This window comes from Oryzias melastigma, linkage group LG12 (genome assembly GCF_002922805.2).
Source record: "Oryzias melastigma strain HK-1 linkage group LG12, ASM292280v2, whole genome shotgun sequence".
NCBI lineage: Eukaryota > Metazoa > Chordata > Actinopteri > Beloniformes > Adrianichthyidae > Oryzias > Oryzias melastigma.
Genome location: NC_050523.1, coordinates 4,698,669 through 4,711,377, shown reverse-complemented (window position 1 = coordinate 4,711,377; position 12,709 = coordinate 4,698,669). Strand labels below are relative to the sequence as shown.

The following is a 12,709-nucleotide window of genomic DNA, read 5'->3' as shown; positions in this document are numbered from 1 at the left end:
TTAGATCTAGTCCCATTAAATTCCGGGTTGGGGCGCGGTACCAGACGTGGTAGCTAACGCAGAACCAATAGGGGGTTAGGCTACTGTCCCTAAGGACCCCTGGTTAATATGTGCATTTTTTCCATCTGTGGCCAGGTACCAAACAGCCCTCGGACCGATTCATGGCCCAAAGGTTTGGAACCAAAATTTAAAGGGAACAAAGAGTTGGAGACGCCCAGAATTTCAAAAAGAGATCCAGAGGGGGCCCGAACTATATGTTCATTTATGTCGAGTTGGGAGTGAGAATACATTTCATAAGTTTGTCCTCCTTGCTCCTCTTGCATGCTCCTCACATACAGTCTCATTGTTAAAATGAGTAAATTAGACAATCAGAGCGTAGTTTCTCTCTGACCCATATCGGCATAGTGCGTGCAGCATTTGTTTACGGTTAGTAAGTCACCAGTTCTTGCACCTGACTAATGACCAGAGTGTGGGTTTAAGGGGCACCGTACAACAGCACCACCTGTACGTCATCAGTGCAGACAACTTGACTCATCCTTACAAATGCCTACTCCTTTAAGGTGGTTGTACAATCCTCAAGAAAACTTTAAGACGCACCTGTACTCCCCTTAAGATGTGGCTGCTCCTGCCTATGACCCTCTACAGGGCCGTACAACCCCAAAAACCCACATCACCAGTATGGGGCAACTGACAGGTGCAACTATAGGATTTAAGACAAATATGAGATCCAGGACAATCTAGGATTTCTAACAGTTGCTAAAATCCAATTCATTCCAAATAAATCCATTAGTGTTTACTTACGTTCTGTTTTTTATAGTTAGGGGCGCTACTATTTAATAGTCGATTAGTCATACTATATATTATATGGAGTCAGAGTGTAGTAAAGTTGAAAGTTATAATAGCATTATGCTAGCTTTTTGGACTATTTTAGCCTTTTATTGACGTTTTTTTAGGCTATTCTGTAGTTTAGCTAATATTTCAGCTACATGCTAGCTATTTTGGCTAATTTAGGATTTTTTTTTATTTTTTTAGGCTAATTTGGGGTTTAGCTAACATTTCAGGAATGTGCTAGCTGTTTCAGCTAATTTAGTCTTTTTTGTTTTTCAGGCTATTCTGGAGTTTAGCTAATATTTCAGCCACATGCTAGCTGTTTTGGCTAATTTACAATTGTTTCAGTATTTTTCGGCTAATTTGGAGTTTGGCTAATGTTTCAGCTACATGCTAGCTATTTCAGCCAATTAAGACTTTTTTTGGCTATTCTGGAGTTTAGCTAATATTTCAGCCACATGCTAGCTGTTTTGGCTAATTTACAATTGTTTGTTTTTTTCAGCTAATTTGGAGTTTGGCTAATGTTTCAGCTACATGCTAGCTATTTTAGCTAATTAAGACTTTTTTGGCTATTCTGGAGTTTAGCTAATATTTCAGCTACATGCTAGCTGTTTTTGGCTAATTTAGGATTTTTTTATTTTTTTAAGCTAATTTGGGGTTTAGCTAACGTTTCAGCTACATGCTAGCTATTTTAGCTAATTTAGACTTTTTTTGGCTATTTTGGAGTTTAGCTAATATTTTAGCTGGCGATCATCTTCAGCGTTTTCAGCTATTATCACAGATAATGCTAGTGTGAATATATCTAGTTTTTAGTCAGTTTAAAGCTAGTGATGGTTAAAATGTGTGTACATCCAGTTTGTGCATGACCCAATTACTCAATCTAAAAAAATAATCAATGATTAGTTGACTACTAAAATAATTGTTTGTAGCAGCACTATTTAGGTAAGAGATTACATTGAGGACCTTGATGTAATCTCTTGTACTAATTGCAGAATTGGGCAAGAGGAAAACTCCGTCTCCTGTTTCGGAAATCTTTACTGTAAAAATGTGTTTTTGCACAATGCATATTTAACACACAGAAGGATGACAATACTTTTATGTTGGTGTTACAAGGATTGACAGACAGCTAGCCAAAATATGCACCAGCTTTTTGCAAACCAGCATCCCTCTGTGGCATTAGTCTGTACATGTTAGTCATAAATATGGAAATGGAAGCTATTTTCAAGATAATTTTAATAAATATTTCTTAGTTAGAGACACTTTCTTTTTTTTAAAGCCTAACACTAAAAAGCAACTTCATATATAGAAGACAACACTGCCAGAGAGCAAGCACAAGGAAACGGTTCTGTGCCAAAGTTCCACTGTTATGAATTTTAAATGACACTTCTGGGTTAAAATAAAGTCTAATTTAATGGTGAATATTTCATAGCTTTTAGATCAAAGTGTTTTAGTTTGAGAGAAGAATGTGTGGAGGAGTGGTGTTTTCACAGCAGCGGCTGCAGCGGCTGCAGCAGAGTGGACTGCAGAATCCTCCTGACATGTTTGGAGCTCTCTTCACATTTCCATCAGATTTGTTATCTTGCTTTTCTTTTGTTGTTCCAGAAGAGTCTGAACATAGCTCCACACATTGCTGAAGGCTCAACATTCATCTCATGTAAAAGGCAGCATGTTTAATAATTAAACACAAAAAAGCTGACACCATGTTTTATCCATGGCAAATCCACTCCATCATAATAGTTGCATCTGCTGTTTTTTTCTTTTTTTAATATGAGTTTTCCTGCTCACTTCGGATGTAATCTGATTGGTGTTTTAAAGTATTGTTTGGCATTTTCAAAACATTATTTTTTGCTGAATATTTTATCCTGTTCAGACTTTTTGCAGGCTTTGCTTTTCCAGTTATTTGGCTTTAAATAATATTTATTGCAGCGATGCACCGATCAATTGACCATTATCAGATAATTTTTCCATGTGATTGCCTTTGACCAGCAGGGCAGCATCTTTCAGATTTGGAATGGATTTTTTTTTTTTTTCGCATCTTGGTGAACGTATTCAAATCATTCCTCTGTTTTTAGATTAAATTGTCTTTTAGTGGTTTAAATGAAGTCAATAAAGACGCATACAAATGATACACAAACCAGCAAAAATGATGAAAACTGCTGGCTAAAACTCAATCTGTAGAGCTTTTTTACAGAGCATCCTCCTCTGCTGCTATCGTAGATTCAACTTTTGCCGTTTGAGTCGAGGCTAAAGCTGACAGAAAATGTCTGCCCAGTCCTGCAGATTTATTTAACTGGATGTAATATTTGAGTATAGTTCTACCTAAAGTAGACGGACAAAAACACAACTAAAAACTTGGAGCTGGAGATCGTTAACAGGAAGGTAGTTGATGCCAATCAGATAGTGTAATTAAAGTTCCACTCCAACTGTATTTTTTTCTAATGTAAAATCGTTCCCAGTCGTCTTTTAGTTATGATTATGCAGTTTATAGCTAAAATTTGGGTTATGAGTTGGTGCAAAAGTTTTCTCAGTTAATATCCCAGCATGCCTTTGTTTCTCCCTTTAACATCTCACAAGCTAACTTTAGCATAGCAACTCGGAGCTATCCAGCCGTACAGTTTTGAGTCTGATGGCAGCTCAGACGAGGAAAATGAAGACGTTCAGGGATCTATTTGTCTGCTTGTGGATGCTTCAGAATCGTAGCAGAGAAGGAAGACTTTGGCTCGCCCATGGCAGTCGCTGTGTCATAAACCGGAGCTTTTTCAAGCCACTGGTTTTCATCTGATTCAACAGGATGTAACCCTACAGGACTCTCAAATGGTTTTCAGTGTGTTGCATTTTTCTGAATGTCATGAGCCCCTTAGTGAAGTCTAAAACCAAAGACCAAGTCACCAGTATCATCATTATTTTTTTTTATTTTTCAAATTCCTAATTTTTCAGTAATTTTCGAGCATGTTTTTAAGAATCTTTCCATGTTTTTACTTTTCATTTTGTTATATATACCATAATTGAAAACTTTTCTATTTCATCATTGTGTTATCATATTTTGATCAATTTTTATGACTAATATTTTTTATTGGGTATAATATATCGGGGTAAAAATTACCTGCCAAAAGTGATGGTGTTTCATCATGAGAAAAATGCAACAATAGCACGATAAAAGCATAAAAAAAGAAAGGAAAAAAAAAAGATTTTCATTGGAGTGGGTCTTCAAAGGAATAATAAAAGTTAGCTAAAATAATAAAAAATAACAGTGGATCTTTCAGGCTGAGACAGTGAATGAGGTTTTCCAGTTAAAACAAGTTTAGAAGCATCGTTGCTCTGCTTTAGTGTTCAGTACGGCCAGAACAACATTTAGAACCGATTCAATTTGTCCCAAAGATAACTGGAAACCAGAAGCCGAATCGTATCAATCTTTGAAGGGAAATATTTAAGCTTTTGATGGGTTCAGCCTGGTGTTACTCGCACTTGCAGAAAATTAACAAGAGGATTTAAGACTCGCTCATGACAATCATGAGGAAAAATGCTACAAGAACATGTAATATGATTTTTTTTTTTTCAAACTAAGCTTTTCATCTGCTACTGATTCACAATCATTTGAATAAAGAAATGTTCTTGTTATATACTCTATATAAACTCTATTGTTCTAAATATATATGTCCAAAATGCCACAAGAACATGTTAATAATGACATTTTCATTGGAGTGGATGAAGGAGAGGCACCTCAACATGTGAAAAACCATAAGTTAGGTCTAAAAAAAAACATTTTTTTAAATCTTTTTAGTCTTCACTTCTCTGTTCTACTGTGTTAATTTAACAAACACACATTTTATAAAGCATTTCAATCCTCATGTTTTTGTTAAGCCCTAAAATAACTAATTTAATTAAAAGTATAGTTTGTTTTTTAGTGTGCTTCTTGAAAGAAAGTGACAAAGATTTGTATCCGCCGATCACACTAGTCTAAATTTGGTATCAGAATTGGCCAACAAACTTGTAATAACTGGATCTCTAATTTATTGTTATGTTACTTTCTTGCACTGATACATCCTTTCAATGCTCGAGCTGGCTGCGATTCTCTCCAAACATATTGCTTTCCAACAGTGTGTTGAAGCCTTGGTGGGGTGCAAAGAATCGGTATTAAATCAATGCTATTAATTAATCACATCCCTGACTGCAGTACATCATGTTCGGGAGCAGGCAGCCCGCTAACGCTACCACCCTCAGCTGCTGGATGACCGCGGTCTCCGGTTCAGAGTTGGTCTGGCCTATAGCTCATGAACCAGCCGCTCATTAATGTCCCTCTTCCAGGCGCTGCACTCTTCCCCTCGCTGCTGCGGGTCTGCCACTTCTTTCTGACGAGGAAATATTGAGTGGAGAATCACAAAGCTCAGGGTTGTGCCTCTAAAGCCTGCTGATGTGCCTGAACTGTGAAAGGAAGGGAGGAAGAGGGAGGAGGTGATGTGTTGTGGTAAAGGTGGGAGAAGGGGCAGAGAGTTTTCATGCAGGTGGAATTGTTTTCTATCCAGTGAACTGGAAAACATTTTAGAGAAAATGTGTGGGAGGATTTTAGAGGAATGGCAAACCAGCGTACTGAAAAGTGAGGATACAGAATATAGTTTGGGAAAAAGCTTTGGTGAAAAGGATGTTTTCATCAATGATCAGTCACTTTGGGAGCAAAATATGCATCAAAATGTGTCTAAACGCAGAAACACGCCTGTTTTACTCTCTACAATGTTAAATAAATCTCTTATTTTGCCACTTCTTTTTTTCCATTTGACATCAAATAGTATTTGTAAGTAATCACACTATAGTGATCCTGTTTCTCTTTATCATTATTATTCTGTATTTATTCTTTTGTATGTTTTTTAATTTGTAAAGACTCAATCACATTTTCAGCAATTTCTGTAATATTGGTATCAAAATGTTTTGCTCAGTACGCACTTTAGTGCTTGTACTTTACTTTACTTTGTAGATTTTACGTTCAAGATTTAATTCTATATATTAAAATTTATTAAAAATCAATAGAAAATGTATCAAATTTATACAATTAAAAACATTCAGTATGTCTAGGACATTCATGCTTTTACTTTTACTTCAATATATATATTTTTTAATTTTATGCAATTATTGAAACTTTACGCAAATTTTGCACTTTTTTCCTTTTTGTTCACGGAATTCTTTAAATATTTGTGCACTTTCTGCAAATTATGCAAATTTGGTATCAAAGCATTCAGGATGTTAAGGACTCTACTGTGTTGCTACTGAGGTTTTTAAGGCTAATTTTAAGTTTAGCTAATGTTTTAGCAACATGCTAACATATTTGGCTAATTTGTTATCTAATGAGGTTTTTTGGTCCAATTCTGGTTTAAGCTAACATTTTAGCAATATGCTAGTTTTTTGGCTAAGGTGGCATCTACTGGGGGTTTTTTGGGTTAATTCTGAGTTAAACTAGTATTTTAGCAATGTTAGCTCTTTTAGCTAATTTGACATCTACTATGCTTCGTTGAGCTAATTTTGAGTTAATCTAATATTTTAGCAACGTGTTAGCTTTTTTTGGATAAGGTGGCATCTATTGAAGTTTTTTTTGAATAATTTGGAGTTAAGCTTATATTTAGGAAGTCTTCACATTTTTTTAAAGAAAACTTTCTTCTTTAGCAAACAGCTTCGGCATCTTCAGCGACCACACTCACCAAAAAGCCTTCACACTAGCTTTATCGCAGGTAATGCGAATGTTCTAGTCTTTATTATTTTTTGATCAGATTAAGAGTGACGATAAACAAAACTCCTGAAGTGTTTATTATAATAGCTTAGCTGCGTATTAGCTTATGTATTGAAGTCCTTAACACTGGAGCTCCAGTGTTTACGTACTTTGATTTACTGTAATTTTTTAAAATTGTAAACACAATCCAAATTTCTCCTTGAGAATCTACAGGAATTACGTTGACTGTGTATAAAAGTTACAGTATGTTAAAGATTTTGTGTTTAAACGTCACTGGCGACGTCTCCGGTGTTAAAGGGTTAACAAATACAAACGTATAAACTTTGCATATAATCTGCTTTTGCAGCAAATGGTTTTAAAGCAGTATTTGCCCCGAGATCCCATGAAGATTTTTATTTCACGTTGGTTCATATTTTAGCAGCAAAAAAAAAAAACATCATCTACACATTCAAAGACTGCTCAGCTGGCAACCGCAATTTACCGATTTTCATCTTGACTGGAGTGACCACTGGCCAGCGGACCAGGCAATCAGAAATGCAATTTTCCTGTCAAGTGAAAGCATCATGTGTACAGCAACATCTGCACTATTTATATGTTGAAGAAATTCCAGTTGGTACATCTTTTAAGGAAGAAAAACAACATATTTTTGACATTGCTTACTAGCAAACAGAGCTAAAAAATAGCACAATTCTTGTTGCCAATTAAACATTCCGTATTTCTTCTATCAATTAAAAAAAAAATGTAATTAAAGCCACAAGCTAAAGTATTTGGCCCTCAGGTGCTACCAGCCCTCACTACATCCATTTTTGAAGCGCCCTCACTGGCTGAGTGGCTGCTACATCCCCCTGACTCATTCTATGCTGCACGTTACAAAAAAAATAAAATAAAAAAAAATTGCATCTTTTTTATTGATTTCATCTCCATTGCAACCATTTTAATTTTTGGTTGTCAGAGGTTTACCCGTGTAGTTTTTCAAATAATAAAAATTTTATGTTTTCCTAGGCAATTGAAGCTTTTATTAACCACGCTCACATTACTAATACGTTCACATCATATGTCATAGTTTCGCTAAGCTTGTGGCAGGGATTCATATACTATATTTTCCCAATATTTTGTTGAAAAATGATCCACCAACAAGGAAACTCCACTGTTCAGCTCGCCATGCTATGGTCGTTCAAAATCTACAACGTCTAAACCAATTTTTTTCCCCAAAGTAGCTTCCCAGTGATGCTCGAGGAGTCAGGAGACAAAAAATCGAAATCACTAGGGGGAATTTAATAAATTAAATCCCTAAATTCCTACATTTAATTTATTTTTTTCATTTTATTTTAATTCAAGATGGCATCCTAAGCCAAAGGTCCTAAAAAAACTTTGGTTGTGATCGACTAAAAAACCCTTGAAAATAGTATTTTTTGTGTTTTAGCACGTTCTTGTAGCTGTTTCTCATACCTTTTGCGGTTTTATATACACTCAAAAATTGAAATTGATGAAAACTGTTTTTTTTAATGTAACAAAGTACAGAGCTTATGTTAAGTATTTTAATGTTTCACTTGTGTATTCACTTAACAGAGTATCTTGTCCAAAAATTGAAAAATCGCCAAATTTCATACTTTGTGACAAAATGGCTGTAGATGTGGCCATCCCATAATAATTTTAAAACTTCTTTTGAATATCACTGACATGTTTTCTTAATTTAATTAGTAGATTTTCACTGTTTTTTGAGCCCCATGAGAGATTTTGGCTTCGTTCATGTTTTTAGTGTCTTCTGCTGTGATGTCATCAGTTTTGGGGGAGGGTCATTCACTAAATTTTGGCGACTTTTGGAGTATGTGACGGGGGCACATTTTTTTTAAGCACACAGAAAGAAAGAAGAATTATTAAAAACAATCTGGTCTTAATGGACAACAAATGTACCTACAGGAGAATTTTTCTGTCATGAGAATTTCATTCAGGCTTGAACGCTAAACTAAAGCAGAAGGAAATGATCACAACCACATGATAAATCTGTAGCTGCGTTTCCATTACACTTTTGCGCAAAACTTTACTCATTCAGCTGTACCTGTGAAGCCCTCTCAGGTGTGTTACCTCCACACCTCACACTTTCAGCTATTCCGCTTTGATAATGTCGCAAAAGCCAAGTTTAGTTGCTGGGAAACAAAGCAATTTTAGTTTTCTCTCCACTCTCTCCTTGAAGACTCTTTTTCCCCCCCTTCCCGTCACTCTTTTCTCCACCTCTCCATTGTGGGAGCTGCTGCTTCTCTTCTCTATCTGTCTTTAATGTTCCTCGCTGGCGTTGAAAACAGTTTTCCTTTCATGTTCTGTCTGTCTCTTCAAACAGATTTGAAGAAGAGAACATACAATATCTTTGGTAATTTTGCTTTTCAGAGAGCCAGGATTAAGGTGGCATTCAAACAAAAGATTTCAAAGTGTTTTTCAGGTACTGGATTAGGCTGTAGAGAAAGTGTTTAGCGCTTTGTCTCTGGTGTTTGAAATGAATGGAAGCGAGGTGTGGAAGCTGGAATAGTTGAGATGCCAAAAGTAATTACCCTCCATCAGCGACACGGCTCTGACATTTATGACATACAGAGAACAGGGTGTATTTTTTTTTAAAGTAACTAAAGGTCAATTCGTATTTGAGTGATTTCTAATTTTCTCTGGCATGCTGGGTGGAGCTTTGCGCGAAAGCTTAATAAATTGTTTTAGTTGCAACTTAAAAAGCCCTGTAATTCTGCAGAGTTTAAGTGAGAGCAATTACTGTGTTCACTCATTGAGTCACTGTATATGTAATGACCTCTGCTGTCGACACATGCACCCACTTTGTAATTCATCAAGGTTTGTGTGGCTCATTTAAGTGTGTCCACAACATGGGTGCGCCACCACGGCAGCTGCCCTTGGAGAGGGAGTCACCTCCAGCTACGCCACCGGTGGGTTGCGCTCTCCTTACATTATTTGTATAAACAGCTATTGATCCTATGGGGAGGACGGGCACTAGTCAGCAACTTTATCAACAGCTGAAAAGAAATGAAATTACATTTTTTGATGGATGCCCCTGTCAGGTAAAAGAAAAACAAAAGAGCCTACAGCGTCAGGGGTTTCCACCGCGCGCCAAACAAGGCTTTTTCAGGTAAACCAGGCCGTACTGTACCATAATGTAAGAGCCCTCAGATCCTGCACGGCTCTTATCATTTATTTATATGAAAAGAGCACCTCTGACACTCATGGAGGTTACTAATTTGTCTCTTTTTGGCAGTTGCACCTTCGCATTCCTTTAATGTTGCCTTGTTAACTCCAGACTTGGTGATCGAAATGTAATTCCCTGGAGCAGAGCGAGGTTGAGCAGCAGCCTTTAGACTGAGAGCGCTAATGAGATCCCAGCGAGCTCTTTCATAATGAAACAACTTTGAGGCCAATTGTCCATCACTAATAATCATATGGTAATAACCGCCGCAGAAACCTGCACTGAGGAGCGGAGTTCCAGTCGTTTACTCATTTAAGAGCGCGCTCCTCTTCAGCGGCGACAAGGAGGAAAAAGTGATAAAAGTACGAATGGACAAAGATGACGGTAATGAGCAAAGGAGGGGCTTTACAAGAGGGGAAAACATGGAGGTGGACTTCAGAAGGTTCAAGCTTGAAGGAAAATGTAAGAAGAATTCAAGCAGGGAGCGGTGGTGTATGTGTTCTGGGTGGCTGAGCCTGTCACTCTCCTCTGATTCCGCCAGATTCATGAAACGTTTTTTTCAAAATGGCGGCTTTTCTGTTGGTGTTATCTCCATAGCAACCATTTTATTTTTTGATCATCTGAGAGTGACGAACAAGTCTATACAAGTTTTAGAAAAATCAACAATAGTAAATTTTTTGATTTCCTTGGCAACAAAAGGTTGTTTTTTTTTTGCTAACTACAGTCAAATTCTTAATATGTTCTTGTCGTTTTATATTTATTTATTTTATTTTTGGGTTTAGCTTGAGCCAGGGATTCATGTATTAAATGTTCACAATATTCTGGTGAAAAACATGCTAGTAACAGGGAAAAGCCACTTTTTTTTTGCCCCGTAGCTTCCCAATGATAATCAAGGAGTTATGGGGTGATACCACTAGGAGTAGTTTAAGATTGAAGGTGGGCTTAAAGGTTATGTTTTTTTGGAAAGATCAACATGGCAGTCTCTTCTTGAAGTCAAGAATCAAAGTCAAGAATCAAACCACAACAAAAGTTTGGTTGTAAAATTAGGCTACAGTCACATATCTGAAAATGCCACCATGTGGCGACCTAACCAGCCCATGTGGGTCCCAATTGGGTTTGTCCACAGTTTCCAAGTCACCCCACTTGAGTTTGTCCAAATTGGCTCCGCTGCCCCGGGACTGGCAGGGACCCTACTAGTTCTACCGGACCCTGGGCAGTAGAGCTCACAACACTGTCCACCGGGTGAGTAGCTAGCGTAGCGAGCCATCCCACTGAGTGCCCAATTAAGACATTATAGGCAAACACAGGTGGGGCCACCGCGGAAACGGCGCACAAACCTGATTGGGGCTCACTTTATAACTGAATGGGACCCACTTGGCCTTGTTGGATGGGTCCAAGTTTTTCAGCAACTTTGGCTGGTGGGTTTTACCAGCATGGAGTTTTTAAGACAAAAGTTTTTTCTAAAAGTTGACTTTAGTCAGTCGGCGCCCCGCGCATATTTCAGTGTATTGGCAGTCCAGTGACACGTAGGGATGATGCCAATATGAAATTGGGTGGCCACTGGTTGGTGGCAGCAGCTCTGACTAGACGTGTGTGAAGACCTCCGAACGATGGTTGTCCATATCAAGTTCCACTGGCCGCCTGACTGACGCCGTCTACGTTCATGACCACGGCAACGATTTAAAAAAGATTGGGAGGAATGACTTCTTGAAGATTCTGCCTACGCCTCCCGATTGCGCTGAGGCAGTTGTATTTATGACTATCACCTTTATCTGTCAACATATGTGCTAAATTTTAGAAACCAAAGTTGTCTTTTTCCATATTGTTGAAAATGTAAAAATACAAATTTCACACTTCGCCACAAAATGGCCGCCAAGCCATAGGTCCTGTTGCCGTCCCATAATAATTAAAAAAACTTTCTTTGGATATCCCTGACAAAAATATGTTAAACTTTAGAAGAGGTTTTGATTTTGCTGTGATGTCCTCTTTTGGGATGTTAAACATTTGATTTGGTGCATGCAAAGTTTGGTGAGATTGTGTGATGTGCAGTAAGAAAACGAATAGCTAAAACAATCTGGTTATTGGACTCCAGGACTGCAGAAAAAGTCTTTTGGGTGATGTTGATGCGGCTAACTCAGCCATAGTGTAGCTGCGACTGTAACCCCTGAACCCATCCGTGAAAACCTAAGCAAAAATATCAGAGATGGCATCTCATACAGCTTATAGGATTCGTATTAAATCAAAAAACATCTTCAATATATCACAAGACATCAAGGGAATTTGCTTTTTTGCTGCAGCCAGTGATTTCTCCTACACTTTAGGGCCAGCATAGATTTTTTTTTTGTTTTGCTCAAAGCAGCTGAAGCAGTTTTTAAGGCTTTTTGACACTCCCTGGGTTGTCGCATAAAGGACCAGTTATCACAGCAATTACAGGCAGTGCCGGCATTACCTTGGAAACGAACAAGCTGCTACAAAAGCTTTGAGTCAAAATTGCCTTAATTAAAGCATCAGATTCCTGCCGACATTCCATAAATACAGACATCCAAGGCTTTCATATCTGTAGCCTGGCAACCCTTGTGAGGTTGGAGTCTAAGGAGGAGGGAGTGCAGGGCTCGGTGCTTTGCTGCGTTTAGAATTTGGGAGTGCTGTGTTTATTGTCAGTGCTGCACTTCAGGGACGCGCTTACAGGTGCTGGAAGGGAAATCACTGTTGCTTGAACACGTTCAAAAAGCGAAAGCTTGACTTAAGTCAGCCTTCAACCAATTCTGACAAGTGCTTCTTGATTTGGCCTAAACGACGGAGGCTTTCACTGGAAATAAAACTCTGCTTCTGTGTGTCTTTAGTAAAGAAAACAGTTCAGAATAGTTTGATTGTGAAAGCCTTTCTGTTAATTTATGCCTGTTTGAAATTCTCGCACAAGTCAGATGTCTGGAGGTGTGACAAAGTAGTTTTCCCTTCTTGTTGATGTTAGTCTCACAGTAAAAGAC

General features: G+C 37.8%; 1 long non-coding RNA gene across 1 annotated transcript in view; it reads left to right on the top strand.

Annotated features, from left to right (window-relative positions):
- The window catches only part of LOC118599468, an 18,378-nt gene extending 13,130 nt beyond the window's left edge, over positions 1 to 5,248 (top strand). The window contains exon 3 of the long non-coding RNA XR_004948845.1: positions 5,134 to 5,248. This is a non-coding gene — a long non-coding RNA (uncharacterized LOC118599468). The remainder of the gene's footprint in view (positions 1 to 5,133) is intronic.
- The last annotated feature ends 7,461 nt before the right edge of the window (positions 5,249 to 12,709 follow it).